The 26,506-nt window shown below is 47.9% G+C and overlaps 1 pseudogene; it reads left to right on the forward strand.

The window, feature by feature from the left end:
* The first annotated feature begins 3,108 nt into the window (after positions 1–3,108).
* Positions 3,109–26,506, forward strand: part of LOC126984113 (putative keratin-associated protein 4-16) — a 79,643-nt pseudogene continuing 56,245 nt past the window's right edge.

Below are 26,506 nucleotides of genomic sequence, written 5' to 3' on the forward strand. Positions count from 1 at the left end.
GCCTATAAATAACACCTGTTAGTCACCTGGATGCGGGGGGGCGCGTAGGCGGGGGCGTGGGATCAGCTTTTGGCCGGGGTGATGCCATTCAAGGGGGGAGGGGAGATGGGGCTTATAGTGGAGGAAGGAGACAGGGAGGAAGAAGGGAGGGAGAGGGGAAGTGGAGAAAAAGGAACACAGAGGGAGGAGAGCTAACAAGGGGTAGGAGAGAAGGGACAGAGGGAGAGAGGAGAGAGAAAAAGAGAAAGGAGAGGACAAGGATTGGAAATAGTTGTAGGATGGGGAGGAGGTTGGTACGTAGGAGAATGAGGAACAGGGCATCTAACATCAACAAACCTAATGTTTTGCCTTGAAATTCCCATCTAACATCAACACCCTTAATGGTTTGCCTTGAAATTCCCATCTAACATCAACCCCATTTATGTTTTGCCCCTGAAATTCCCATCTAACTCCATGCAAAAATATTAAGAAACACACCCTCATTTCTCTACTTCCAAGGGGTGTACTAAACTCCTCTTTAACAATACGAAAACAAAGTCAGTTCCAACCAAGAGTCTCCCTCCGCGCCATACAGCTGGCGATTAATAGTTCATGATGTGTTTGGAGGAGTTGGACGCGAATGTTTTGTCAGCCTCCCCACACGGTGCCTCAGTGGTCTGTTTACATGTGGTGGTGGGGTCCTGCAGGCTTTTTTTATGCCTCAAGTGTGCCGGGACGGGCGGGTCTCTCTCTCCCCTCTCCTTGGTTTGCCTTGGGGGAGGAGGGTCAAGTGTCCTTTTTTTGTTGCTTTAAGGTGGTTAGGCATTGTTTTCTGTGTGTGTGTGTGTGTGTGTGTGTGTGTGTGTGATGAGCGAACTAGCCAACTAGCGAGTGAGGACTTACTGACTGGCCATGCGCAAGAATGTCACCTAATTTTGCTCATAATAATTACATAACACAATCAGTACACGCAGACCTGCCAAATACCGCTCATTTTAAGCAACATTCAACGCCAATTAATTTTTGTATGGGCTAAAAGTGTAAGCCATTTCGTCTATTAGCTTTAAGTTACTGATAATGAGCTTGAACTGTTGTAGTATAAAGTCTTAATTGGCAATCACACAAGTTGAGAGGGTGAGGGGTTGGGGTACGTGAGGAGGAGGGTAAGGTAGGTAGGCAGGAAGAGTGTTGGAGAGGTAGTCACTTGGATCGTAGAGGGAGGAAGGGCAGGCTATCAGGACACCTCTCCTCCCGAAATTGACCTATCTTTCGGCCACTCCTCTAACTCTTTTTAGGAGCAGTGAGTAGCGGGCTTTTTTTTCAACATTTGTTACCTTTTTTTATGCCCTTGAACTGATCCCTCTGCTGTAAAAAAATGAGAAAAGAAAGGCTGGTGGGGTGTGTCGCTGTGGGTTAGAGTGAGCATAGATGTGGTCATGGTTACGTTTCTTGTGTGCTTCCTTCCGTGTGGTGCTGTGATGGTGAGGTGTTGCTGCTGTTGATGGTGTTGTTCCCCGCTCTGTGGTAAGCCCTTCGCCCATCACCATGTGTCTCTCGCCTCTGTGTATTACTGTCATCGTCTCGACCACCACCGTGACATTATATTACCCCCCACCGCCACCGCCACTGCCACCATCCCCCACCAGCCCTTCCTGCCTTTCCTCCACCTTCTCCCACCACCTCCCCGTCCCCCACACGTGTTACTTCACAGCTACCACCACTGTCAATACCCCCCTCACGTATTTCTTTAACCACCACCTCCACCACCACTGCCGCCACCACACGCGTCACAATAACGACGATAACCACCAGTGTCGCCAGTTCCCCTTCCCCTCCAGTACCTCTTTAACTACAATTACCGCCGCCACCACCACCACCTTGCGCGTTAAACTAACCACTACCGTAAGCTCCCTCCACCCCACCCCTGTCCATATCCCTCCTCGGTCCGCCTCTAGCTACCTATTATAACCACATCTACGTCCCCACACACCTAATCCACCGTCACCACCACTATGTTTCCCTCCTCAGTCATACAGTACTCCCAGCGCCACCTACAGCAACACCTAATCTTACTAACTGTTCATGCCACATATGCTACTTCTAAAACCTTATGCACTGCCTCCACCGCCATATTCACCTCATGCAAAGCCACGCAGATGATTACCACATTGCCAGTACTTCCTATGCTGCCAAAAGTCACAGCCAACGTTACTAGAGGGTAATATATTAATACTGCATCCAATACCCTGGACACACGTAGCCCAGAACAGAGTTGCATACTGATACTCTGCCACTCTGACCGGGAAGGAAGCATATCCCTCACTCATGTCAGCTCCCATTATGAACCTCCTCCTCCTCCTCCTCCTCCTCCTCCTCCTCCTCCGCCGCCTCCTCAGCCACAACCCGTTTACCTCCATCCGTACACATGCATTTTACATCCACTCAACACCTTTTGCATTCAGCAGCCGCGTCTTCTATCAACGACTCCTGTTAGCTCTTCTCTCAGCTGTCATCCTCCCCCAAAGCGCCCCGCCACACGCCTTATTGCCGGCATTTCTCAGCCCAATACTCCCCTTTTAACCTCCCCACTTACTCCTACTTTTTTCTTTTTTTCTCTTTTGTTTTTGTTCTTTTGCTCTTTTTGTTCTTGTTTTTTTCTACTTCTTCCGTCTTCTGCCTTCTTGTTCGTGTTCTTGTTCTTGTTATTCTACTTCGTGTTCCTCTTCTTCCTCTTCCTCTTTTTCTTCTTTTTTTCTTTTTCTTCGTCATTCTCTTCGTCTTCATCTTGTTTTCCTTTTCCTTTTCCCTTACTTCTTTTTGTTCTTCCTTTTTGTTCTTCTTTCTTCTCTTTCCGTCTTCTTGTTTTTGTCCTTGTCATCATCTTCCTTTTCCCTTCTCCTCTTCCTCTCCGTTAGCCCCACAAACACCTCTCATCACTCACCCACAAGCGCTCAGCCATTCCTTTTCCACCATCCCGCGCTGAGTCTTCTTCTTTCACCTCGTTTTAACAGGTTGAGGTGTTGCATCTGAGCCCCGACAACGCGACCTTATCAATCGTGCCTCTGTCAACCCGCCATTAGGGGCAGATAATTAACTTTTTTCTCCTTCTATTCCAGGTTAGTACGTGACATGTGGTGCCTCCGGGGGCCGAGGGAGAGGAAGCAGCCGGCGACACAGGTGAGTTGGAGTTAATTAAGGGTCAGGTGTGAGGTGTGGAGAAAGGGGGAAAGGGGGGATTAAAGTGGAATGAGTCGGGGTTCAGGTGGAAGGGAAGAACGGGGAAAAAGAGTGAGGGAGATAGAGAGAGGTAGCGAGAGGAGATAACGGGTCAAAACACAATGCCCTGAAGTGGTTGTTAAGTGGCACATCAACAGGTAACGACGAAGGTGATTGTAGTTTGCGAGGAGGAAGAAGAGTCGCGCTGTCACTCGCTATAATGCGCCTTTTTTTTTTTTTCGTCAGTGTGTCATTCCTGGTTCATGCCATGTTATCACTCCCAACCATTAGCATAAACAGTAATTCGGGCAGGAGGAAACGAGAGTGAATGGAGGAGGAAAGGATGAGAGGATGAGGAAGTGGACGAATGAGGAGGAGGAGGATGACGAGATTGTGATAGAGGAAGCGAAGGAAAATGAGGATAATTGAAGGAAGAGCAAATAAGATCGAGGAGAAATGAAACCGAAATGTTGCTATAAAAAAAGAAGAGTGAAAAAGAAAAGAAAACCGGAGAAATTAAGGCTAGAGAGAGAGAAAAAAAAGGAATGTAGGAAAAGACAGATCACGCAGGTAATTTCCAAGAGAAGAAAGGAAGAAAAAGAACTGACATGGGAGAAAGATTGGAAGTAAGGACAGGTGTAAACAGGTGTAAAATGTGTGTGTGTGTGTGTGTGTGTGTGTGTGTGTCGAGGCTCGTCTTCCACACACGTCTGTCTGCCTCACCACGAGCGCTGCGACGTGACAGCCTCTCTACGAAGCCTCCGGGCGGTGTAATTTACTTTTATTAAGCAAAATACACCACGTTACAGACACGCCACGCCCCTGGTGAAAGCGCCCGTCCAACCGTAACACTAATAAAACATCAATTTCTTATACTCTTTCAAGTGACCGTTGTTTAGAAGGAGACGAAGTAGCCCTTTTTAGAGTGTATCCCATTTTCTTTATGATTGGTGGACACATTGGGGTTATTGAAGGATGGGAAGTGAGTTAGAATGTATAGGTGTTTGTAAGTAACATCAATTTCTTATAGTCTTTTTAAAGGACCGTTGTTTATAGGAAGACGAAGCAGCCCTTTAGAGTGTTTCCCATTTTCTGTTCTGACTGGTTGACACATGTGCGTTATTGAAGTATGAGTAGTGAGATAAAATGTAGACGTGTTTATTTTGTGATATGTTAATGATTTTGATGAGGATTGGATTAGATCAACTTCATATCATCCTTCCATTGAGCAAAATACATCATATAGTGCTAAACCTCGAAGCAGTAATGGTTGAATTTATATGAATGTTTTGTTTGTGTGATCCTATGGCACAAAACGGGTTGGGAAGACATTCGTCCATGTTCTTAAACGTATCGGGCTCCAATTACCACTATTTTCCAAGGACCCAGAGAAGATTAACCTCATCTTCATGAGTGATTTTCCCGTTCAGGATGCAGAAGACGCGTAAAACTATCAATAGGATCACAAAACAGGCCTTGAAAATCCCAGGAACTTCTACGAGGGGCTTTTCAAATGTGCGAACTGAGGCGACGATACGATAAGAATGCGGGCTTAATTAATAGGATTTTCATTTTGGTTGATGGATAACTTTTTTTTTACAACAAAGGAGACAGCTCAATGGCACAAAAAAGTAAACAATAATAAAAAAAAGCCCGCTACTCGCTGCTCCTAAAAAAAATCCAAAGAGGTGGCCGAAAGAGAGGTCAATTTCGGGAGGATAGGTGTCCAGATACCCAAATAACTAAAAGTGTTGTACGTGGAAGCTTGTTTATAAGGGAATCGTTTAGTATTACTTCAACATACAAGGGTTCTGTTGGCGCCATGTAGTATTGTGGTCCTCAAGTGTTCCGCGACTCTCTTTAGCTGCTGAGACGCTATATCGATGTTTGTTTTCGATGGGTTGTTTTGATATCGCTGGTAATAAAAGAAATAGCATGATGAGTGTACCGATTGTGTGTGTGTGTGTGTGTGTGTGTGTGTGTGTGTGTGTGTGTGTGTGTGTGTGTGTGTGTGTGTGTGTGTGTTGCGGTCATGTAGTTATGACGAGGAGTCTTGCATGGTGGGAGCGTCTGCGGGAGTCTGCTGTATTATAGACTGATACTCCGCCATTACTGTCGCTCGATTGGGCTTCCTGGTCAGTCTAGCACACACACACACTCACCCACACACGCACGCACACGCACACGCACACACAATCAGCTCCTCCGTCCATCCATCCATTTCTTCGGTCGTTCATCCACATCATCTTACTTCTGTACCCGGATGTTGCGAGCCAGGCAGGAAGTAAGGTAGAGGCGCCCGTTACCTGCACTGACGACACACACACACACACACACACTGCATGAAAGGAGTGAGTGTGCTGGTTCGGCTTGGGTCGGGTCACTGAAGCCGCCTCCTCCGTCGCCGTCGCCGCCGTCAAAAGAAGCAGCCGTAGCTCAGGCAGACGCTTCCGGAGACTGTTGAAGCAGCCACCGGTGTGTGTGTACGGCGGAGGCGGGGAACACAAGTAATGCTGGGAACGCCTTTGTCATTGGGGGAGCGGAGGAGAGGGAGGTTGGGGTGGTAGGACGGGGGAGGGGGTGGAGAGATCGCCCGCCCTGTTGTATTTATTCACACCGCAATGATGCAAAATTCAGTGCATTTGGTCGTCCGCTGCAGTTATGGTAGTTATAACCGCGGGTCTGACTGCGGTTTGAATAATCCTCGGGGCAAAACAATGGTTGACTGGGAGCCGCTGTCGTAAGGGTGGAATTCAGGGTTTGTTGAGTGTTTTCGTGTGCCGTATTGCGAAGGGAAGGAGTCACGCTGCCTTCCTGTACCATGTCATTGCTGCTAATTGAAGTAGGAAGCGATGAGAAAGTGCTTGGTTACACCCATCCTTGGACGGCATTAAAACAGTGCAATTGGTGTGAATCTGGACCCGGGACACGGCACTAACCTCCTCCTCCTCCTCCTCTTTCTCCTCTTTCTGCGTCCCCCTCTCCCTGTACTAACGCATAACACTCCCGCGTTGCACTCACACCTCAGGCCCTTCATTTACGCTCACTTTGCACCTCTTAGACACGCTTAAGCACATTTTTACTGCATTTGTACTACACCCGGACGGCCGCCCACACACGCTACGCCCACACCCTCGCCACTCGTCACCCGCATTACACACCTTCACAGCTACACTCTTACCTGATGCCACCCTCCCTCTCTCATCATTAGCTCTCCCTCCATGTCAGACGATCACATCCCCTCACCCCTTACACCCTCACGTCTTGCACCCACCCCCGCAACAACTCTTACTTGCACTCTCAACTTATCACGCCCTCACCCTACCACATCGCCACGCCCACACACTTCCTCAGCCCCCCCACACCCCTCGCCTCATCCCAGCAACAAGTCATGCCTACAGTCTTATACCTCATCACACCATCACCCTACCACACCGTCACGCCCACATCCTCCATCCCCTCCGCAAGGCGCCCACACCCCCACCAGTCGTCCTCGTGCAGCGGGTCGTCACGTCACGTCGCCACTCAGTGCATGATCGATGGGGTGCGCGCCGCCAGACACAGACAGACAAACAGATCCTGATTGTACGAGCACTGCGATGGCCACCTCTCTCCCTCTCCCTCCCGCTCCCCCTCCCCCCCCCTCATATATCAGAAAAAGAGTACGAACAGTAAAGTGAGTTAGATGCAGTAGTTTTTATAAGTCACTCTTCACAGTATTTCTAACGTTTTTCTTTTCTTTTTACTCATGCGTTTGCGATCTTTTTTGAACTCAGAAGTTTTATTTTTTCAGGCACTCAAAAATGTGAAGTCGCTTTTCATAATATTTTTTTTTCGGCAGCTGCATATTATTCCTTTTTTTGTTTTCCGCGGCGTGAATTCTACATTTCATTGTGAATCAGACCACAGCTTCTCGTCTTCTCTGTCCCTTCTTCAGCCGACGGTCAGGCCGCGGGTAAGCCTCCGCCGGGAAGCAACATAAAGGCGCGGTGTGGCCCTTTTCAAGCCTCAGGGAAGTGTTGGTGAGGGCGACGCAGAAAGACGAGCCTCCTGCCACAAGGACGCTCCCCCGCCCTGCCCTATTCCCATAAGGAACTCCCAGCCCGGCACGATTCCTAATTCCTAGTAACTCACCCGGGTCCTAATTATTTCTTAATTCTGAGCTATGTTGCATTTTCACGGACAGGGTCCCCGAGGTGCTCCTAAACCCGCCTTGTCTTCGTTCCGGCTCAGTACTTTTCGTTCACCGCCCGGCCTGGACGCACGGCGAGTTATGATCCTTTTGGGGAAACTCCGAAAAGGCGACGCAGGACAATAGTTGGGGCGAGACGCGAGTTGATGAACCTCGCGGCGGCCTTTACCGTCCCGACCTCAGCCTCCGAATTTATCACTCATTATTGCGGGTTTACTGTAATGAAAGTACAGGTGAATAAATTAATTAAACTTGAGAAAAGTAGAGAAAGTGAGTCATTTGGGAGAAAGTTTGCCCGTAGAGTGCTGGGAGGAAAGAGGGGAGAAGGGAGGAGAGAAGAAAGGGAGAAGAACTGAGGGGAGAGGCGGACGTGAGGGGAGGAGGGGAGTGAGGGGAGTCGAGGAGGAAGATAAAGAGAGTGAGATGAGCTTGAGAGTAAGAATGAGAGGGAGGAAAGTGAAACGAGTGAGGGCGGAGGGAAGAATGAGAAGGACTGCGGAAAGTGAAGAGATAATTCGCAAGAGAAAGAGAAGAAAGACGAAGAGAAAAAGTAATGACAGGAAGAGGCGGAGGAGAACGAAAGGAAAAGAGACCATAAGGAAACTGAAGAAGGAAAAAGGAAAAAGGAGAAGGAGGAGACGAGAGAAAAGTGAAGTTGGAAAAGAAGAGAAGGATAAAAGAGACCAGTCGGCGGAGTTTACTTAGAGGAAATATATTAATTAGTGAGAATGTCATGTCAGTACCTACCAGCTTAATGAAAATTCACCCTCTTTCTCTCCCTTCCTCCTCCCTTACCTTTCTCCTCCAACCCCTCCCTTCCTCCTCCCTTTACCTCTCTATACCCTCCCCTACCTTCTCTCTTTCTCCCGTTGCTTCAATCTTTTTCGCTTCCATTTTTCCTTCCTCCCTTTTCCTCTCTTATTCCTTCCCTCTTCTTCTTCTTCCCCCTCTTCCTCTCTTCATTACCAACCCTTCCCCTCTCCATCAGTCCCATTATCATCCCTTCCCCTATCCACCAGTCCCATTACCAATCCTTCCCCTATCCACCAGTCCCATTAACAACCCTTCCCCTATCCACCAGTCCCATTACCAATCCTTCCCCTATCCATCAGTCCCATTATCATCCCTTCCCCTATCCACCAGTCCCATTACCAATCCTTCCCCTATCCACCAGTCACATTACCAACCCTTCCCCTATCCACCAGTCCCATTACCAATCCTTCCCCTATCCACCAGTCCCATTAACAACCCTTCCCCTATCCACCAGTCCCATTAACAACCCTTCCCCTATCCACCAGTCCCATTACCAACCCTTCCCCTCTCCACCAGTCCCATTACCAATCCTTCCCCTATCCACCAGTCCCATTACCAATCCTTCCCCTATCCACCAGTCCCATTACCAATCCTTCCCCTATCCACCAGTCCCATTACCATCCCTTCCCCTATCCACCAGTCCCATTACCATCCCTTCCCCTATCCACCAGTCTCATTACCAACCCTTCCCCTATCCACCAGTCCCATTAACAATCCTTCCCCTATCCACCAGTCCCATTAACAACCCTTCCCCTATCCACCAGTCCCATTACCAATCCTTCCCCTCTCCACTAGTCCCATTATCAATCCTTCCCCTATCCACCAGTCCCATTGCCAATCCTTCCCCTATCCATCAGTCCCATTACCATCCCTTCCCCTATCCACCAGTCTCATTACCAACCCTTCCCCTATCCACCAGTCCCATTACCAACACTTCCCCTATCCACCAATCCCATTACCAATCCTTCCCCTCTCCTCAAGTCCCATTACCATCCCTTCCCCTATCCACCAGTCTCATTACCAACCTTTCCGCTCTCCACCAGTCCCATTACCAACCCTTCCCCTATCCACCAGTCCCATTACCAACCCTTCCCCTATCCACCAGTCCCATTACCAATCCTTCCCCTATCCACCAATCCCATTACCAATCCTTCCCCTATCCACCAGTCCCATTAACAACCCTTCCCCTATCCACCAGTCCCATTACCAACCCTTCCCCTCTCCACAACTCCCATTACCAATCCTTCCCCTCTCCACCAGTCCCATTACCAATCCTTCCCCTCTCCACCAGTCCCATTATCAATCTTTCCCCTCTCCACCAGTCCCATTACCAATCTTTCCCCTCTCCACCACTCCCATTACCAACCCTTCCCTTCTCCATCAGTCCCATTACCATCCCTTCCCCTATCCACCAGTCCCATTACCAACCCTTCCCCTATCCACCAGTCCCATTACCAACCCTTCCCCTCTCCATCAGTCCCATTACCAACCCTTCCCCTCTCCACCAGTCCCATTACCAACCCTTCCCCTATCCACCAGTCCCATTACCAACCCTTCCCCTTCTGCTCCTCCTCCTCTTGTGCCCTACTTCTCCCCCCTCGCCCCCCTTCTGCCCCTCAATCTCCCATTTTGCCTCGCCTTCCCCCTCCCTCGTCCCCTCCGTCTCTCCCCCTCGCCCCCTTCTTCTCCCCCTCGCCCTCTACTTCTCCTCTTCTCCCCTTCTTCTCCCCTTCTCTTTCTCGCCCCCCACCCCCCTTCGTCCCCTCCTCCGGGCGGGCTGATGGGGCTGTTACCGGTGATTATGCTTCCCTTATTGTCTTCGCTTGATTAACTCTGTTTGGGCTCCTCAGGTGATCGCTTAATTGTCCTGGGCCGCCTTTATGGCCGTTCGCTTGTCTTTGGAATGTTTATTTTCGTCGTTTCCTTTCCTTCCTTAAATGTAATGAGTTCTGGAGGCGGTGAGAGGTATGGCGTGAGGGGAAAAAACGGGTTCATTCTATTTCTTTTCATTTTAGGCTTCATTTTAATTTCTTCCGTTTTTATGAGTCAGTTCTATCTAGTCTTATCTCTTATCAGTCTCATAGTTTTCATTCCCTTTACCTTTGCTCACCTGTAAGTCTTTTGTGTACACTTTACCTGTCATCTCTGACCCTCACCTTCTTCCCTCCCTTCTCTCCTTTTACTACTCAATGATGGGGTCTTTCCTTCTTCTCCTCCTCTCATCTCCTCTGTTCTTCCCTCGTGTCCTCTCTTCTTTTCATCTTCTCCTCAGTCCTTCCCTCTTCTCTTCTTTCCATCGTCTCCTCAGTCCTTCCCTTGTCCCTTCTCTTCACCACCACCACCACCTACTCTTCCTCCTCCCCTTCCTCTTCCTCACTCTTCTCTTCCGCCCCTTCCTCCTCCTCCAACTCTGCCCCCTCCTCCACATCATCAACATCCTCCTCCTCTACTCCCCCCCAGCCAACCCCTTCTTCCTCTTCCTCCTCCTCCGCCTCTGCCGCCTCCTCATACATTTCTTCTCCCCCCTCCTCCACATCCTCCTCCTCTACTCCTCCCCAGTCAACCCCTACCGCCCCTTCCTCCTCCTCCGCCTCTGTCCCCTCCTCCACATCCTCAACATCCTCCTCCTCTACTCCTCCCCAGTCACCCCCTTCCTCCCCTTCCTCCTCCTCCGCCTCGGGCCCCACCGCCCCCGCCTCAACAGCCACCTCCTCTCCTCCCCTGCAGTCAACCCTTCCGCCTCTTCCTCATCTTCCTCTCCCCCTTGTCCCTCTCCTCTACCAGCCCTCCTAACGCCTCCACGTCCAGTCGCCACCACACTCCTCACTACTCATCCATTAGACGCCACAAGACCATTCTTCCTGCTGTGGTCTGCGTAGATCAGACACAGTTTCGGGGCACAGACACGCTGAAAACATCTGTTAGACTTGTAGGGGACTCGCTGGTTAGAGGTCAATTAACGGAATTCTGCGGCAGGAATACAGAGACGCGGAGGCGTTATTGTATTCCGGGAGCCAAACTGGACGACATTACTTCAGCTGTCGATGCTGTCACGGAACTCGCGAAGGAAGACACAGTTTATTTGATTCACGCGGGGACAAATGACGTTCAGTCTACTCAAACTCAGGCCCTACTATCAAAATACCGTCAGGTCATTCGGCGTTACAAGACCAAGTCCCCTCACGTCATTGTCTCTGGAATTCTACCCAGAATCAACGCTTACGCCGGCTTCAACAGCAAAGCGAGCAACATCAATACTAGTCTGAAGGAAATTTGTGACGACGAAGGCGTGGCGTTTACAAACGCCTGGCACCACTTCCTTGAGCGCCCAGACTTGTTTTGGAACGATGGACTACATCTGAATGAGGTTGGATCGGCGCGTTTCGGGAGGCTTCTGGACGAGGCAGTGAAAAGCTTTCGAAAAGCCTTTCAAAAACGGCGGGCGAGGACGGGCAAAGGCAGCCCTTGATCAACCAACCCGTAGCGTCAGTGCGACTCACAAGAAACTGTGTAACTAACCACGCCTCCGACAAGCGAACTGGTACAACTCGTCACGGCCACATTTCTATCATGTACACAAATGCACGTAGTTTAATACCCAAAAAGGACGAAATTAGGGCGTATATTGCAACAGAGAAACCAGATGTGGTAGCCATCACAGAGACTTGGGCCAACTCTACCCATCTAGAATCCGAAATGTCATTCCTGGGTACGAAAGCTTCCACAAAGTCGAAAGCACAAGAAAGGAGGAGTAGTTTGCTAAATAGTACACTCCCTGCCATAAAAATAGACAAACAGGACGCAGAGAAATACGATTCTGTCTATGTGGAAATAACCGCAAATAACAAGAAACTAACACTTGCAACCGTATACAGGCCTCCGAAACAACAGGCAGCCGATGACACTGCCCTCTACGAAGAGATTCACTCTCTAACACAAAGCAAGGAAGCAATTATAATTGGGGACTTTAATTGCCCTAACATTGACTGGGGACTGATGACTGGAGATCAAGAGGGTAACAGGCTTTAGAAATGGTGGAGGATTCGTTCCTCACTCAAGTTGTAACTCAACCAACAAGAGAAAACAATCTGCTGGATCTGGTATTAGTAAGCGACCCCGACCTCATTCGCGACTGTACAGTTGGTGAGAAACTTAATGGGTGCGATCACCACTTAATCCGTTTTAATATCAACATATGTCACAAACTCGTAGATAATCCATCAGTGATACCAGATTACAAAAAAGGAAATTTCAACTTAGCCCGTGCACTGCTTCCCCCTACGACCTGGGACCAACTTGGCATCACCGACAATACAATCGACAACGCGTGGAACGTCTTCAAAGATAAGCTGTTGCAAGTAGAGAAGGCTACAGTGCCTACGAAATCCAGGCGAGTAAATGGGGCCGTAGATCCACCGTGGATGACCAGAGAAATAAAAGGGCAGTAAACCTAAAAAAGGAATTATAATTTGATGAAAGAGAATGCTACGGCCGAAGCCAGCACACAGTACCACAACAGCCTCAGAGCTTGTCGCAGCCTTATTCGAGTAGCAAACGCAACTATGAAAAGCAAATAGCGCGCGAAATCAAAACTAACTCCAAGAAATTCTTCACGTACATAAGATCGAAAAGAAAGTAAAATCAATATTGGTCCCCTGACAGACGAGACTGGATCTGTAACTCAGGACAGTAAACAGATGGCCAGAATCCTCAACAGTAACTTCGCATCCGTATTCACAGTCGAGGACATCGAAACCATTCGAGAGCCCTGCCCCGCCGAGTGAGATCACGCCGCTGGAAATTGACTCAATATGCGACCAAGAAGTAAAAAGTACTTGGACAAACTCGACACGAACAAGTCAACGGGACCCGACAGTTTGTCCCCGCGGTTATTAAAAGAGCTTAAACAACAAATACTTCAACCACTCACTACCATATTCAACCGGTCAGTTCAACTAAACAAGGTCCCGGAAGACTGGAAGATGGCGAACGTAACACCGATTTTCAAAAAGGAGACAAAAGCGTTGCATTAAACTACAGGCCCATAAGTTTGACATCAGTGGCAGGAAAATACTCGAAAAGATTATTAGAGATAAACTTGTTAAGTTTCTAGAAAACAATAATGTAATCTCCGACACCCAGCATGGCTTCAGAAACAAGCGCTCCTGCCTAACGAATTTATTAGACTTCTTCCAAGGTATATATAAGAACTGGGATGCCCACATCCCCAGTGATGTTATATACCTGGACTTTCAGAAAGCCTTCGACAAGGTACCGCACGAGCGACTCCTAAGAAACTGCACTCGGCGGGCATCGGAGCCAATCTGATCGCGTGGATAAGAGATTGGCTCACCGACAGAAAACAACGAGTACTACTCAACGGACAGCCTTCCGATTGGCTACCAGTCACTAGTGGAGTGCCTCAAGGGTCAGTGCTGGGACCCATCCTCTTTATCATATATATCAATGACCTAGAATCAGGACTGAAATCCACAATATCGAAATTTGCAGATGACACCAAGGTGGGTGGAGATGCCCTCACAAAGACCGACTGCGAAATCATTCAGAAAGACCTCAATCACATTATCGAATGGTCGGAAAATGGCAAATGTCTTTTAATGTTGACAAATGCAAAGTCATGCACATTGGGTCCCAAAATAGTAACCACACATACATCATGAATGGGAGACCTCTGCAAGCGATGCAGGAGGAAAAGGATCTTGAGTCACTATCAGCAGTGACCTGAAACACGCGAATCACTGTAAAAAGCATACAACAAGGCCAACATTATGCTCGGGTTCATAGCGAGGAACTTCAGTGTAAAACACCAGACGTGATGCTATCCTTGTATAATTCCATGGTAAGACCGCACCTCGAGTATGCAGTGCAGTTCTGGTCTCCCAATTACAGAAAGGACATTGCTTTACTGGAAAGGATTCAACGACGCGCCACAAAGATGATTCCAACCTTCAGGGCTCAACCGTACGAGGAACGACTCAAGCGACTCAATCTCTTTACATTGGAGAAAAGACGCCTACGAGGGGACATGATTCAAGTCTTCAAGTATCTAAAAAAGTTCAATAACGTCGATTACTCCAAATTCTTTGAACTGCAAAACAACTCAAGAACTAGAAATAACGGTTTACCCATTCAGTCGAGTCGATGTAACACAGACATTGGAAGGAGTTTCTTTTCAAACCGAGTCATCCGCCACTGGAACAATCTTCCCTCAGAAGTAGTAAATGCGAATACCATCAACTCCTTCAAATATAGAATCGACCGTCATTTCGCTGCGTCAGGAGTAAACTGAATAGCGAGGGGCTTCCATCTGCTCCTCAATATCGAGGTGCTTTCATCTGCTCACCAAGCCCCAAGTGGCGGTCGAGCAGATTAAATCACCCAAGCGGGCGACCTCGTAATGAGCCAATAGGCTTTCTGTTGCCTGCATTTCCATGTTTCCATGTTTCCTCGCCTCAGTTCTTTCCCTCCTCTTCTCTTCCTCTCCATCGTCTCCTCAGTCTTTCCCTCCTCTCCTCTTCTCCATCCTCGCCTCAGTCTTTCCCTCCTCTCCTCTTCTCCTCCTCTCCATCGTCTCCTCCAGCGTGTAATCTCCCGTATTAGCGAGGCTCATGTCCCTTCACCGTACTTAATCAGAAGTTAAGCTCAGAGTTCCTATGGGATTGTTCTCGTGTCCAGTGTAGCCCGGGGGCTTAATGCCTAATTGGTACGTATGGCGGGGATGTGAGGCCACCGCGGCGAGGAGGGGCGAAGAGGAGGTGTAGGGATGTGCGGAGGAAGGAGAAGATAGGGACGGAAGAGAGTGGAGGTGCAAGGGAGTAGAGGAAGATAGATTAGGAAGACTGTGAGGCAATGTGGATGAAGGAGGAAGAGGAGGTGGGAAGGGATATATGGTGAGCTGTGGAGGGAGTGAGCTGAAGAGGGAGTTATTATATTATAGGTGGCAGGTAGGAGTGGAGGTGTAAGGGAGCAGAGGGAGATAGATTAGGATGACTGTGAGGCAATGTGGATGAAGGAGGACGAGGAGGAGCTATGGAGGAGAAGAGAGTCATATAGGAAGTAGCTAGGAGTGGAAGTGCAAGGGAGTGGAGTAGAAATTGGGAGGGATGTGAGGTAACTAGAGTGAAGAAGGAGGAAGAGGAGATGTAGGAGGAGGATATGAAGGGAGTTAGGTGTGGAGGAAAGGAGACAAGAAGAGAGAGTCAGAGTTAGAGAGAAAGCTGCAAAGGAGTAAAAGAAGCCTTACTTTTTTTTTTACAGTCGAGGAGACAGTGCAAGGGCGTAAAAAAAAAGAAAACAATAAAAAAAAAAAAAGCCCGCTACTTACTGCTCCTTACTGGATGAGATACGAAACCAACGGCGCAAAGAGGAAGAAGGAGAAGACGTATGAGTAGGGAGGTGAGGAGAAAGGAAAGGGAGATGGGAAGGAAACAGACATGAAAGCCTCTTTGGATTCTTTTTAGGAGCAGGAAGTAGCGGGCTTTTTTTTATTAATGTTTACTTTTTTTGTGCCAACTGTCTCCTTTGCTGTAAAAAAAAAAAAAAAAAAAAAGGAGAGGAATTGTTAGCGATTAGAAGAGAGGGAGAGGTGCAAGATTACCGGGACGAAGAAGAGGTTTAGGAAGAAATAACGTAAGATACAGAGAAAAAAAAGAAGGGAAGAAATAGAGAGATTAAGAGACAGGTGTAGAGATGGAAGCAAGTAGGAAAAGCAGATTTAGAAGATAGAGTAAAAATCACGTACGAGGAGATATTAGAAAGATGTAGGTGGTTAGGGAGATATGGACGGAAGAGGAAGAGAGAGAAAGTTGACCAAATTAAAATAGAGTAGGTAAAATCAAAAGGAATGTGAAGCCAACAGGACGAAGATAAAAGGGGGAATCTGTTGCAAGGAGACATACGGTGAAGCTTAAAACAGAAAGAAGAGAAGCTGAGTCAGGACAAAAGAAAGACTGGAGGAAGTGAAAAAAAATATAGAGGTGGAAGCGCAAGGTGATAAAAAAAGAGGTTAGGGAGAGAAGGGAGATCAAGATGGGAGATAAGAAACAGTGAAGACAAAGTGAGATAGATAGAGAGAAAAGGGAAGGAAGGAGGGAAGGAAAGGGAGACTGGAAGAAATAGATTTGTCATGAGGAAAAAAGATGCTGGAGAAACAAAAATATGAGGTAACAGTAGAGATAAAAAATAGATTATAAGTAGAAAAAAAAATATTAGATAGGGAATTAACGAAGACAGAAGGAAGAGTAAACCAGAAACCAGAAGGAAAAGGAAGAAACCAAACCTGTTGAGAAAGAAAGGAAAGGTAAGAGAGACCGAATGAACCAATGGAAGGAAAGGGTAACTAGTGAAAGAGAGGAAGGGCCATTAAGAGATTAGGTGATGGAGATAAGAGAGAGAGAGAGAGAGGAGAGGAGAGGAGAGGAGAATGGAGAGGAGAGGAGAGGAGAGGTGAGAGGTGAGGAGAGGTGAAGAGAGGTTAGGTTAGGTTAGGTTAGGTTAGGTTAGGTTAGGTTAGGTTAGGTTAGGTTAGGAGAAAAGAAGAGAAGAGAAGAGAAGAGAGAGAGAGAGAGAGAGAGAGAGAGAGAGAGAGAGAGAGAGAGAGAGAGAGAGAGAGAGATCAGCTGAAAACATCACTCCTCACAACACTCGAGGGAGAAATAACTTGTGGTGGAGTGTACGTTTCCTCCAAGGCGTGTGTGTGTGTGTGTGTGTGTGTGTGTCCTGAGTGGTCAGTTTACCCGTGCGTCGTGAATTATTTTGTCGCCCGAGTTACCTGGAAGAGAATTTTGTTTATCGCAGGATTTTCCACTAACCCCTTATTTATTTTTTGTCCCTGTAATTTATTCTGAGCACTTCGATCCTTTTATAGTCGTGCCACCGAAGAAAGAATCAGACACTTTTTGCTCCTCATACATTAAGAAAGGGAATTGTTGCGATATTTGACGGATTGAAGCCAATAACTCGCCCGGGACGGAAGAGTGAAGGAACGGCGCGGCTCAAATCTCTCTTGTCCCGCTCTCGAATGTGGAAAAATAAATGCGCACTTGATTCAGGGAGGGAGGGAGGCGGAGGATGTAGGCGGAGGAGAGGAGGAGGGGAAAGAGAAGAAAGAGGAGAAGGAGGGGAAAGAGAAGAAAGAGAAGGAGGAGGAGGAGAGTGAGGAGGAGTTTGTGTGGCCACGTGAAGGAAGGGTATTGTGAGAGGCCCTTTTTTTTCATGATTCTCCACTTGAAGTCCCAATTTACCAGCCCGACTGACCACAATTGCGCACACGTGGGTGATTACTCTGACCATTTACATTAGAACGAGCAATTTAGTAGTTACGTTCGACATGGGATGAATGATAGCGAAAATTGGCCGTTCAACAGAAGATACAAGCAAGAGAAGGAGAAAGAGAGCCGTGAGGAAAAAGAGGAAGAAACGGAGGAGGAGGAGGAGGAGGAGGAGGAGGAAAAGAAAAAAAAAATAACGTGTAGCCGAAAGGAATGAAAGATTTGTGAGAGACTGGACGAAATCAACAAATAATAGTTATTGAAAACTCCTAACAGAATGGTGATATATACTTTGAGTCTTTTATTCATCTGAGAAATACACTCATTCTTGAAGCTACTCCTCGCCTCTCGTAGTATGTGTAAAATATGATGAACTCCGTCGCAAACTGAAGGCAATTCATATATTTTCTGTAAATATTTATAAAGGTCTCCTTCCAGAATCTTAAACTTTCATATACAAGTAGACGAGTGAGGTTGCAGCAGCTTTAGGAATTTCATGAATGAGTGATACAAACTGTTCCACCGTCGAAATTTTTTGATGTAAATGAAGTTCTAAACATGACGGGCTAGTAAGTTGTAGAAGAGCATAACCATCAGATTCAGATGAGCGCCGTGGAGCGAAGACTATAAAATATGAATCACATTTTAGAGGACACACACGTTTATAAAAAATGTAGATGGTAATTAAAGTATAGTAAGACATAAACGTTTGAACAAGAAAATAACAGTGAATAAAATAAAAGAAAGAAATATCGGAGACCCGTCATCAGCTCTTACATGTATTGGTGTCACTTCGCTGTTCCTCACGGCGGCCCTCTAGCGGTGACAAGGTGTACGGCATTATGAGGGATTAGGTCAATCTCTCTCTCTCTCTCTCTCTCTCTCTCTCTCTCTCTCTCTCTCTCTCTCTCTCTCTCTCTCTCTCTCTCTCTCTCGTGACTTTTTTCCCCTTCCTCTGTGTGGGTTTCTTCTTCTTTTAGTGTTTGTTGCATTTGTTTACTTGTTGGTTCATTATAGTTCCTTCTTTTCATTCGTCCTGCCTTTCTTCTCCCTCCTGTTTATCTTCCTTTTCCAGTGTGTTTCGTCCGCTTCCCGCTCCGTGCTTCATCCCGTCACCAGAGTGCGCTTCATTCTTCATCAACAGCCCGTCTTCATTATTCTTTATCCATAGTATTCTTGGGGAAACAGATACAAGAACCCTCCCCCGCACACACACACACACACACACACACACACACACACGCACACAGTAGGTCTAGCGAGGCACCTTTGTGGGGTCTCCCATATCCCTGCATCATCCATCACGCTCCGTTCCTTTCTTCTCTCACTTATCACCCTCCGCTCGACCCCCTCCTCATACCCATTCCTCCTCCTCCTGCTCCTCCTCCTCCTCCTATCAGTCCTTCCTTTCCTCCACGTGCGCCACCCCCGTATCGTCCTCCCCTACTCCCTCATCTCCTTTGCCTCCTTCGCCTAGGCTCACATATACCTCCTCCTTTTCCTCTCCTCCTCCTTCGTTTCCTCCACGTGTGCCGCCCCCGTATCGTCCTTCCCTACTCTCTCATATCCTTTGCCTCCTCCTCCTACTCCCCCTCCTCCCTCGCCTCCGTCGCTCCCCATCAGGCACCCAGCACAGGCTCGGCCACTTAGCTGGGGAGTCGGTGGTCAGCGGCTATTGACGGCCATCAGCCACGAGCCCCAGATGAGAAGACGTCGCCCTAATTCCCTCTATTGATACCATTTTTTGGGCCCCGAGCAATGATGGTTATTACAGCGGCGTGTGTTTCTGTGAAGGCTTTATGCGGCCTCGAGGGTGGACGCTTCCCCGCCTCTGTTTAGCACGGGGGCAGCGCTGCGTGAGTCTCGTATTATTACCTCCACGTGTCTCCTGCTTCCTTCCTCTCTTTCCTTCACTCTCCTCCTCCTCCTTTCTCCTGCAACTCTCTCTCTCTCTCTCTCTCTCTCTCTCTCTCTCTCTCTCTCTCTCTCTCTCTCTCTCTCTCTCTCTCTCTCTCTCTCTCTCTCTCTCTCTCTCTCTCTCTCCCCCCCCCTCGGTGCCTTTTTCCCTTGCTGCCTCTTGCTTCACCCAGCCAGCCCTCCTTCCTCTCTTCATCTTCACTCTTTTTCCTTTCTACTCCCTTCTACCAATTCATTCTTTCGTCTTTTCCCTTTTTTCCTTTTCCTTTTCATCTATTCATTCATCTTTCCTTCCTTCTTTCCTTTTCCTTTTCATCTATTCATTCATCCTTCCTTCCTTTTTTCCTTTTCCTTTTCATCAATTCATTCATCCTTCCTTCCTTTTTTCCTTTTCCTTTTCATCTATTCATTCATCCTTCCTTCCTTTTTTCCTTTTTATATTTCCTGCAGATTTACATGCATTGGCCTCCTGACACTTATTTTATATCTTTTATTTTAAGTAATCTGATTAGGTGATGCCTATAGCACCGGTAGGCTGTCCTGAGGTGCCTCTTGGACGGCCCCAGCCTGTTAGTAGCGTAGGCGAATTTTATTTATAGTGGCTGCCGTGGTGATGTATGACTTGCTTGGCCCATGCTGGCCCCCGGTGAACGAAGTCGCTGAAGTTAAAGTTGACTGAAGATCTGGGCAGCCTAGATCCACGAGCTCACCACGCCCGCACGCTGACCAACCGGCCACTGCATCCTCAAATGTGTGTGTGTGTGTGTGTGTGTGTGTGTGTGTGTGTGTGCTTGGGGGGGGGGGGGAGGGAGCTGATACATTTTACTTTTTATTTTTCCGAAGTTTCGATCCATTTCTATTGGTGTTAATGTCCCAAATGTCACCGGATAAAGTGTTTTCTTGCCTCTTCTCCGGCGTGTATTTTCTTCACATCCATCCATCGTGTGCACGGACCTGGATATTTGCATGTCCGTCTCAGGGCGACACACACCGTAAAAAACGCCGCTACGCCGAGGCTGTAAATTACCAAAAACACAATGCCGGGCGGACTGGTGGTAGGCTTAGGGCACCCTTGTTCCCGCGGCCCGCCTTGCCTCAACTCATTATTGACCACCGCTGACGACCATTGCCGAAAGTGTCAATACGCCCCTGAAATATTGCCTTTTTTCTCAATAATATATAATTCGTACGCCGCCCGCTGCCGATAAGTGCGGCCTGCGAGCCATTGAGAGAGTTTCAGGAGCTCTTTCACACGAGGGTAATTGGGTGACGGCGAGTGACGCGGCGACACAAGTGGTGACGCTTCGAGGGCCACTCAGGACGCGGCTGTGGGGAGGAGAGGAGGACTCGCTTCCCGCTCCGTTTTCCGTTGTCCTTGTGATGCCAAAAAACAGACCCGGGTTAGTATTCTCAGAAGCGTCCGCCACTCACATCAACAATTTCCAAAGGCCAAAAAGATCACTGGGGTTTCATTGAGTGGTTTTTCTTTAGGTTAAGTACGGAAGAAGGGTCATACTACCACCAGGGTCATTAAACTACCCCTGGAAATGCCCACAACTCCTACGAAAGCCTTGTCAAATATATGTGCTTGGGAGCCGAAATGTTTAAAATAAGAATGTGGTTCCCGGTTGTGCTTTGTCATGTAGCGTGCGTGTGTGTGTGTGTGTGTGTGTGTGTGTGTGTGTGTGTGTGTGACCATTGATGTGTCTTTCTCCTCACCGTTGCCTGAAGCTATTTGTTTGTTTGTTTACTGTATATGTTTCTTTCCTCTCTGTTTTATCTGTATATTATTGCTGTATGTACGATTTTCTTCTACAATAATTACTCTACAGTGTTTTATAAGGGTGTGGTAAGATGGGTTAGTTTGGAAGGGTGCTGTATATTTCTCTCTATCTGTCTATTTATATCTATCTATCTATCTATCTATCTCTTCGTCTGTTTTCCCCATCTGTCCATTTTTTTCCCCTTCCGTTTCCTCACTTCCTCCCTTTTTCTTATGGCTAAGTTATGTCTTCCTAGGATCATATTTGTACTAGTTTCCTCTTTTCTAATTTCCTCCTTAGTGTTATAGTTTAATTTTCCGTTTTCACTATTTCCTCTCCTCGCTTGTTTCCCTCGTTCCTCCCTTCCTGTCCACTTCTCCAGTAATTGTCCTTTTCCTCCCTCATCTCCTCCTCCACCTCTTCTTTATTCTCTCATCCCCCTTTCTACTCTCTCATTATCATCATTTTATTTTTATTACTTAAGTTTCATCAACAATATTTTTCTTCTTATGAGTTCTTGCTTTCATCTCCACTTCCCTCTCTTCCTCTTTCTCTTTCCCTCTCTCCTCCAATTTTACAGCTTCTTTCTTCTTTGTTATTTCATCCACTCCTTAGTTCCTTCCCCCCACGCTTGCTCTCTCCTTCATTCTTTTTTCCTCCTCCTCCTCCTCCTCCTCCTTCCTCTTCCCTCCGTGTTCCATTCATTCTCATTAGAGCGGACTTGTGTCACAGCACTTGGTCATACGTTGGGTCGCCGCTACAGGCCGGCTCCCCCGCGACCCATTAATACCACTAAACGCGAACAATGTTACCTGTTTTATACAAGAGATTTGGGCTGGATGTGTGTATGTTTTTGTGGGGGGTGGGTTGAGGGGGAGGGGGAGGGTGTTTGTGTGTGTGTGGGGGGGGTTGTATGTATGTAAGTGGGGTGGGGTGGGTAGGGGGGTCTGTGTTTGTGTGTGTGTGTGTGTGTGTTTTCTTCCAAGTACATGAATTCAACCTCCTCCTCCCCTTCTTTTTCTTCTTCCCTCTCCTCTTTCTCCTTCTCTTTCTCCATCTCTTTCTCCTCCTCTTCCTCCTCCTCCTCCCTTTTACATCCTCTCAGCTTCCTTTGTCTCGCTGTTTTGTTTTGTCTTGTTTTTTTCTTTCTTTCCGTTTTATGCTCTCTCTCTCTCTCTCTCTCTCTCTCTCTCTCTCTCTCTCTCTCTCTCTCTCTCTCTCTCTCTCTCTCTCTCTCTCTCTCTCTCTCTCTCTCTCTCTCTCTCTCTCTCTCTCTCTCTCTCTCTCTCAGTGTATATAATGTGTGTGTGTGTGTGTGTGTGTGTGTGTGTGTGTGTGTGTGTGTGTGTGTGTGTGTGTGTGTGTGTGTGTGTGTGTGTCCTTCATCTTTTTTTTATGTCGACGATGGTGATGTATAATGATGATGGTGACGCTGATGATGAATGTGGTGGTAGTTTTTTTTTTTTTTTTTTAAGTGTGCGGCGTCACTCTCAGGCGTCACATTATCCCCCCCCCCCCGTTAACTGCATTGTCTGTCCCCTCATCACCCCTTCCCCCTCCCCTTCCCTCTTCCCCTTCCTCTTCCTCTTCTCTTGCTGTAAATGATCCTTAGTTTGGGCATTATCCCCTCTCCCCCTTCGTCACTCCATCTCCCTCACCCTCTCCCTCTCCCTCTTCCTCTTTTCTCTCCCACCCTCCTCTCTCCCTCCTCTTTCCAGGCCTCGGTCAAAATCATGTGAAATCGGTAAAAAGCGAGGGTTCCCGGTTAGCCCTTAGATAGCCAAGCCTCCTCCTCCTCCCTCTCTCCATCTCCCTCCTCTTCCTCCTTCTCTCCCTCTCCCTCCTCCAGCACATTACGTTTTTGAGGGTGTCGCGTACTGCCCAGAGATACAATATCCAACTCCCTGATCACCAGCCATTAAGTGTCTATCCATAATCCGTCACTCGGGTACGTTTTCGCTCCTCCGCCGCCCGCTCGCAAGGCAGGTTCTCGCCCAGTCCTCGGTGCCCGGGGGTTGTGTCGCTGCGGCAGAGTGAGAAATGAGAGCACACAGTCAAACGCCGGTAATATATTATTCAAGATATGTCATTATAGTCATCCCAATTTAGATTTTTAGACTGAATTCTGGAGGGGAGGAGGCTGCGTGCTGGGATGGAGGAGGAGGGGGAAGGGGGAGTCTGGGGGATGGCCTAAGTCGTTTTGAGGGAGGAATGGAAGAGGAGGAGAGGAGAGGAAGGGGGTGGAGGAGGGTATTAAAGGGGGCTAGGTCCAAGGGGTCGGTTCCCAAGGTCTTTGTTATCAAGGATGATCGCCCATGAGCATTCTAATGGTGGAGTTATGGAAAATAGTAAAAATGTCCTCAGGCAGTTAATGGTCTGAGACAGCTAATGTTGGAAAACTGATGGTTATTGCAGCTTTTTTTCCTCTCTCTCTCTCTCTCTCTCTCTCTCTCTCTCTCTCTCTCTCTCTCTCTCTCTCTCTCTCTCTCTCTCTCTCTCTCGTTATTTCTTTTTCTCTCTCTTTCTATGCTTTCTCCTATTTAACATAATTTCCTACGTTTTATCCCCCTCTTTCTTTAGTATATTTTCCCTTTTTATTATTTTATTTCTTTTTCTGTTTACTATTTATTCTCTCTCTCTCTCTCTCTCTCTCTCTCTCTCTCTCTCTCTCTCTCTCTCTCTCTCTCTCTCTCTCTCTCTCTCTCTCTCTCTCTCTCTCCCGTTTCGCAGTTTCGGGGGCCTCTCGTTATTACGTTAGTTATGCCGGCTGTATTTTTTCGTTTATCTTCATTTGCTTGATAATTTATTGGTTGTGGAAAGAGTGCTACATGCGTCCCTTCTATTTATGTGTTGTCTGCCGGGGGGAGCTGCAGCGCCGAAGGGGGACGGGAAGGGAAACGAAGGAGGGGTGTGTCGGGGAGTGTGGGAAGGCAGGGTGTGATTAAACGGCTGAAAATGTGAAATATATGACTAAGGATTCGAAAATTAATCTAAAAACGATAAAAGATTGTTGGAAATGTGAATGATTTAGTGGATGACTGTTTTTAATCTATTAGTTACTTTGTTAGAATTATATATGGCGTTTCAAACCGTTAGTCGTCTGAACAGCACTTGCGACAGAAAAGTAGAAAATGGATATACTCACGCCAACACCCAACCCCCCTCCCCCCCTCCCCCTACACACACAGATACAGTCACATTCTCTCTCTCTCTCTCTCTCTCTCTCTCTCTCTCTCTCTCTCTCTCTCTCTCTCTCTCTCTCTCTCTCTCTCTCTCTCTCTCTCTCTCTCTCTCTCTCTCTCTCTCTCTCTCTCTCTCTCTCTCTCTCTCTCTCTCACCCCCACACACACACACACCCACCCTCCCTCCCTTCAACATTATGCATTGCCCTACCACCACCACCACCACCATCTCCTTCACCAGCACCACCTTGTGTACGGGCTGTCTCGGTGAGGCCGTCGGGATACTGTGCTGTCGGGCGTGTCCTCGTCACACGGACATCTGGGCCGAGGACAGACGGGCTGGCTGCATCCTGTCCGCCCACCGTACACTCGCAACCCAGATGCATATATTTCCCTAATGTTTACCGGCGGTGATACACTTCTCGGCTTAAAGTCAGGGTGTTCTCTTGGCGGGTCGAGGAGCTCTCTATCCCTTCACCCATCAGTAACTTTCACCCTGATTCCGCACCCCGCCTACGTAAAAGGAAGGCCTCGCGCTGCGCCATTACCGAGCCAGATATTCCCCTCACGTTGTGTTTTTGTCTGGCGTGTTATTAATGGCGAATCTCGATAGAAAATGTGTGTCATTATGGGACGCGTGTCAGTCGGGGCTCGTCGCAGCGTTAGGGGCTCGAGGGTTCCGTCGCGGAGGCTTTTTCTCATTATCAGGTGACTGTGGGAGGTATGAGGGCGATCCGGGTGACATATTGTGTCTGTTAATACGCCCATAAGACCCGCGAACTGTAAGCAAATGATACAGAGCGTTGCCATAAGGCGATCGTGCCATATCAGCTCCCGGCCGGCCAGTGGAGAGCGGCGCGCAATGGCCCCACTTTGTCAGGGTTAGGTTGTAATATGTTGCCGTTTGTCATTCTTAGGGCGCGCAGGTCATATTCATTGGCATCAGCATCTCCCGAGCACCTTCTTCTTCATCGGGGGCATTTTTCTATATTTTGCGATGATGCTTCTGTTTTCTGCTTCTGTTTACCCTTTCTCTGTTGATGAAAACACTTCGATGTGCTGTAGAGTTGTGTTTTGCTGACTTGTGTAATGGTGGCGGGTGAGAACCGTAGGAATGGGCGACGTATAGGTGCGTGACGGGGAAGGGAAAGTCTCAGTAGATGCAAATACTTCGTTCTGCTGTAGAGTCGTGTTCTGTTGGACTGACTTGTGTCGTGGCGATGGGTGATTGAGGACCATGGGAGCGGGCGACGTGCAGGTGCTGAGCCATATGCTGCACGCGGGAAGGTGAAAGAGAAAGACTGTCAACAATCATGGCTATTAATATTACACTTTCACTTGGTCGTATGCGCCGTCACCTCCTCCGCCGCTAATACCAGCGTGTGAGTCCAATTGCCCCTCCTTAGTGTTCGCTTAAAAAAGGAATAATAATAATGTCTGTGGGAAAAAACTCGAGCTCTGTCACGCTTCCCCCAGAAATGTACGTCGTTCCTGGTACTGCGCCATTCATTGTGGAGGAAGAAAAAGCGCATGAGGGTTCCCCGCTGAAGGACTGACTGAGGCATTAGCGCGGCACACGTCATATTCAGGCTCCGTCCGCGACCGCAATTGGTACACGAAAAACATTGCAGACATATTAAACATCTCGCCGCCACAGCACTCATTTGACAAGGCTTTCGTAGGAGTTGTGTACATTTCCATGGGTTGTTTTAAGACCGTTCTGGTAGTTTGACTCTTCTTCTGTACCATGAACCTAATAAAAAGTCATTATAACCCGATTGATCTCCTTTTTGGCCTTTGAAAATTGTTGATGTGAGGGGCGGAAGCGTCTATCAATTCCGACCTTGCATGGCCACAGCGCTGATATTTTTTTAAAGTGTATTTGGAAGAAGAAAGTTGTTTACGTTATTTACACTGCCATGAGAGCTTTGGTATTTGTTTTCAGAGGGTCTACCTTTTTTTGTAGTTCGTGGGAATCATTAACTTTTTGTGGAATTTATGAAAAAAAAAAGGAGTTTCATTTCAGAAGAAGACATTCGGCGGAGCATCCCAGGCACCCCGAGACCCGCTGATCATCACACTTACGCTGGAATTTTCATTTTCGCCCGCGTCTCCCTCCCTCCCCCTCCCCCAATCTCCCCTCCCTCCCCTCCC

The sequence above is a fragment of the Eriocheir sinensis genome, chromosome 56 (genome assembly GCF_024679095.1).
Source record: "Eriocheir sinensis breed Jianghai 21 chromosome 56, ASM2467909v1, whole genome shotgun sequence".
NCBI lineage: Eukaryota > Metazoa > Arthropoda > Malacostraca > Decapoda > Varunidae > Eriocheir > Eriocheir sinensis.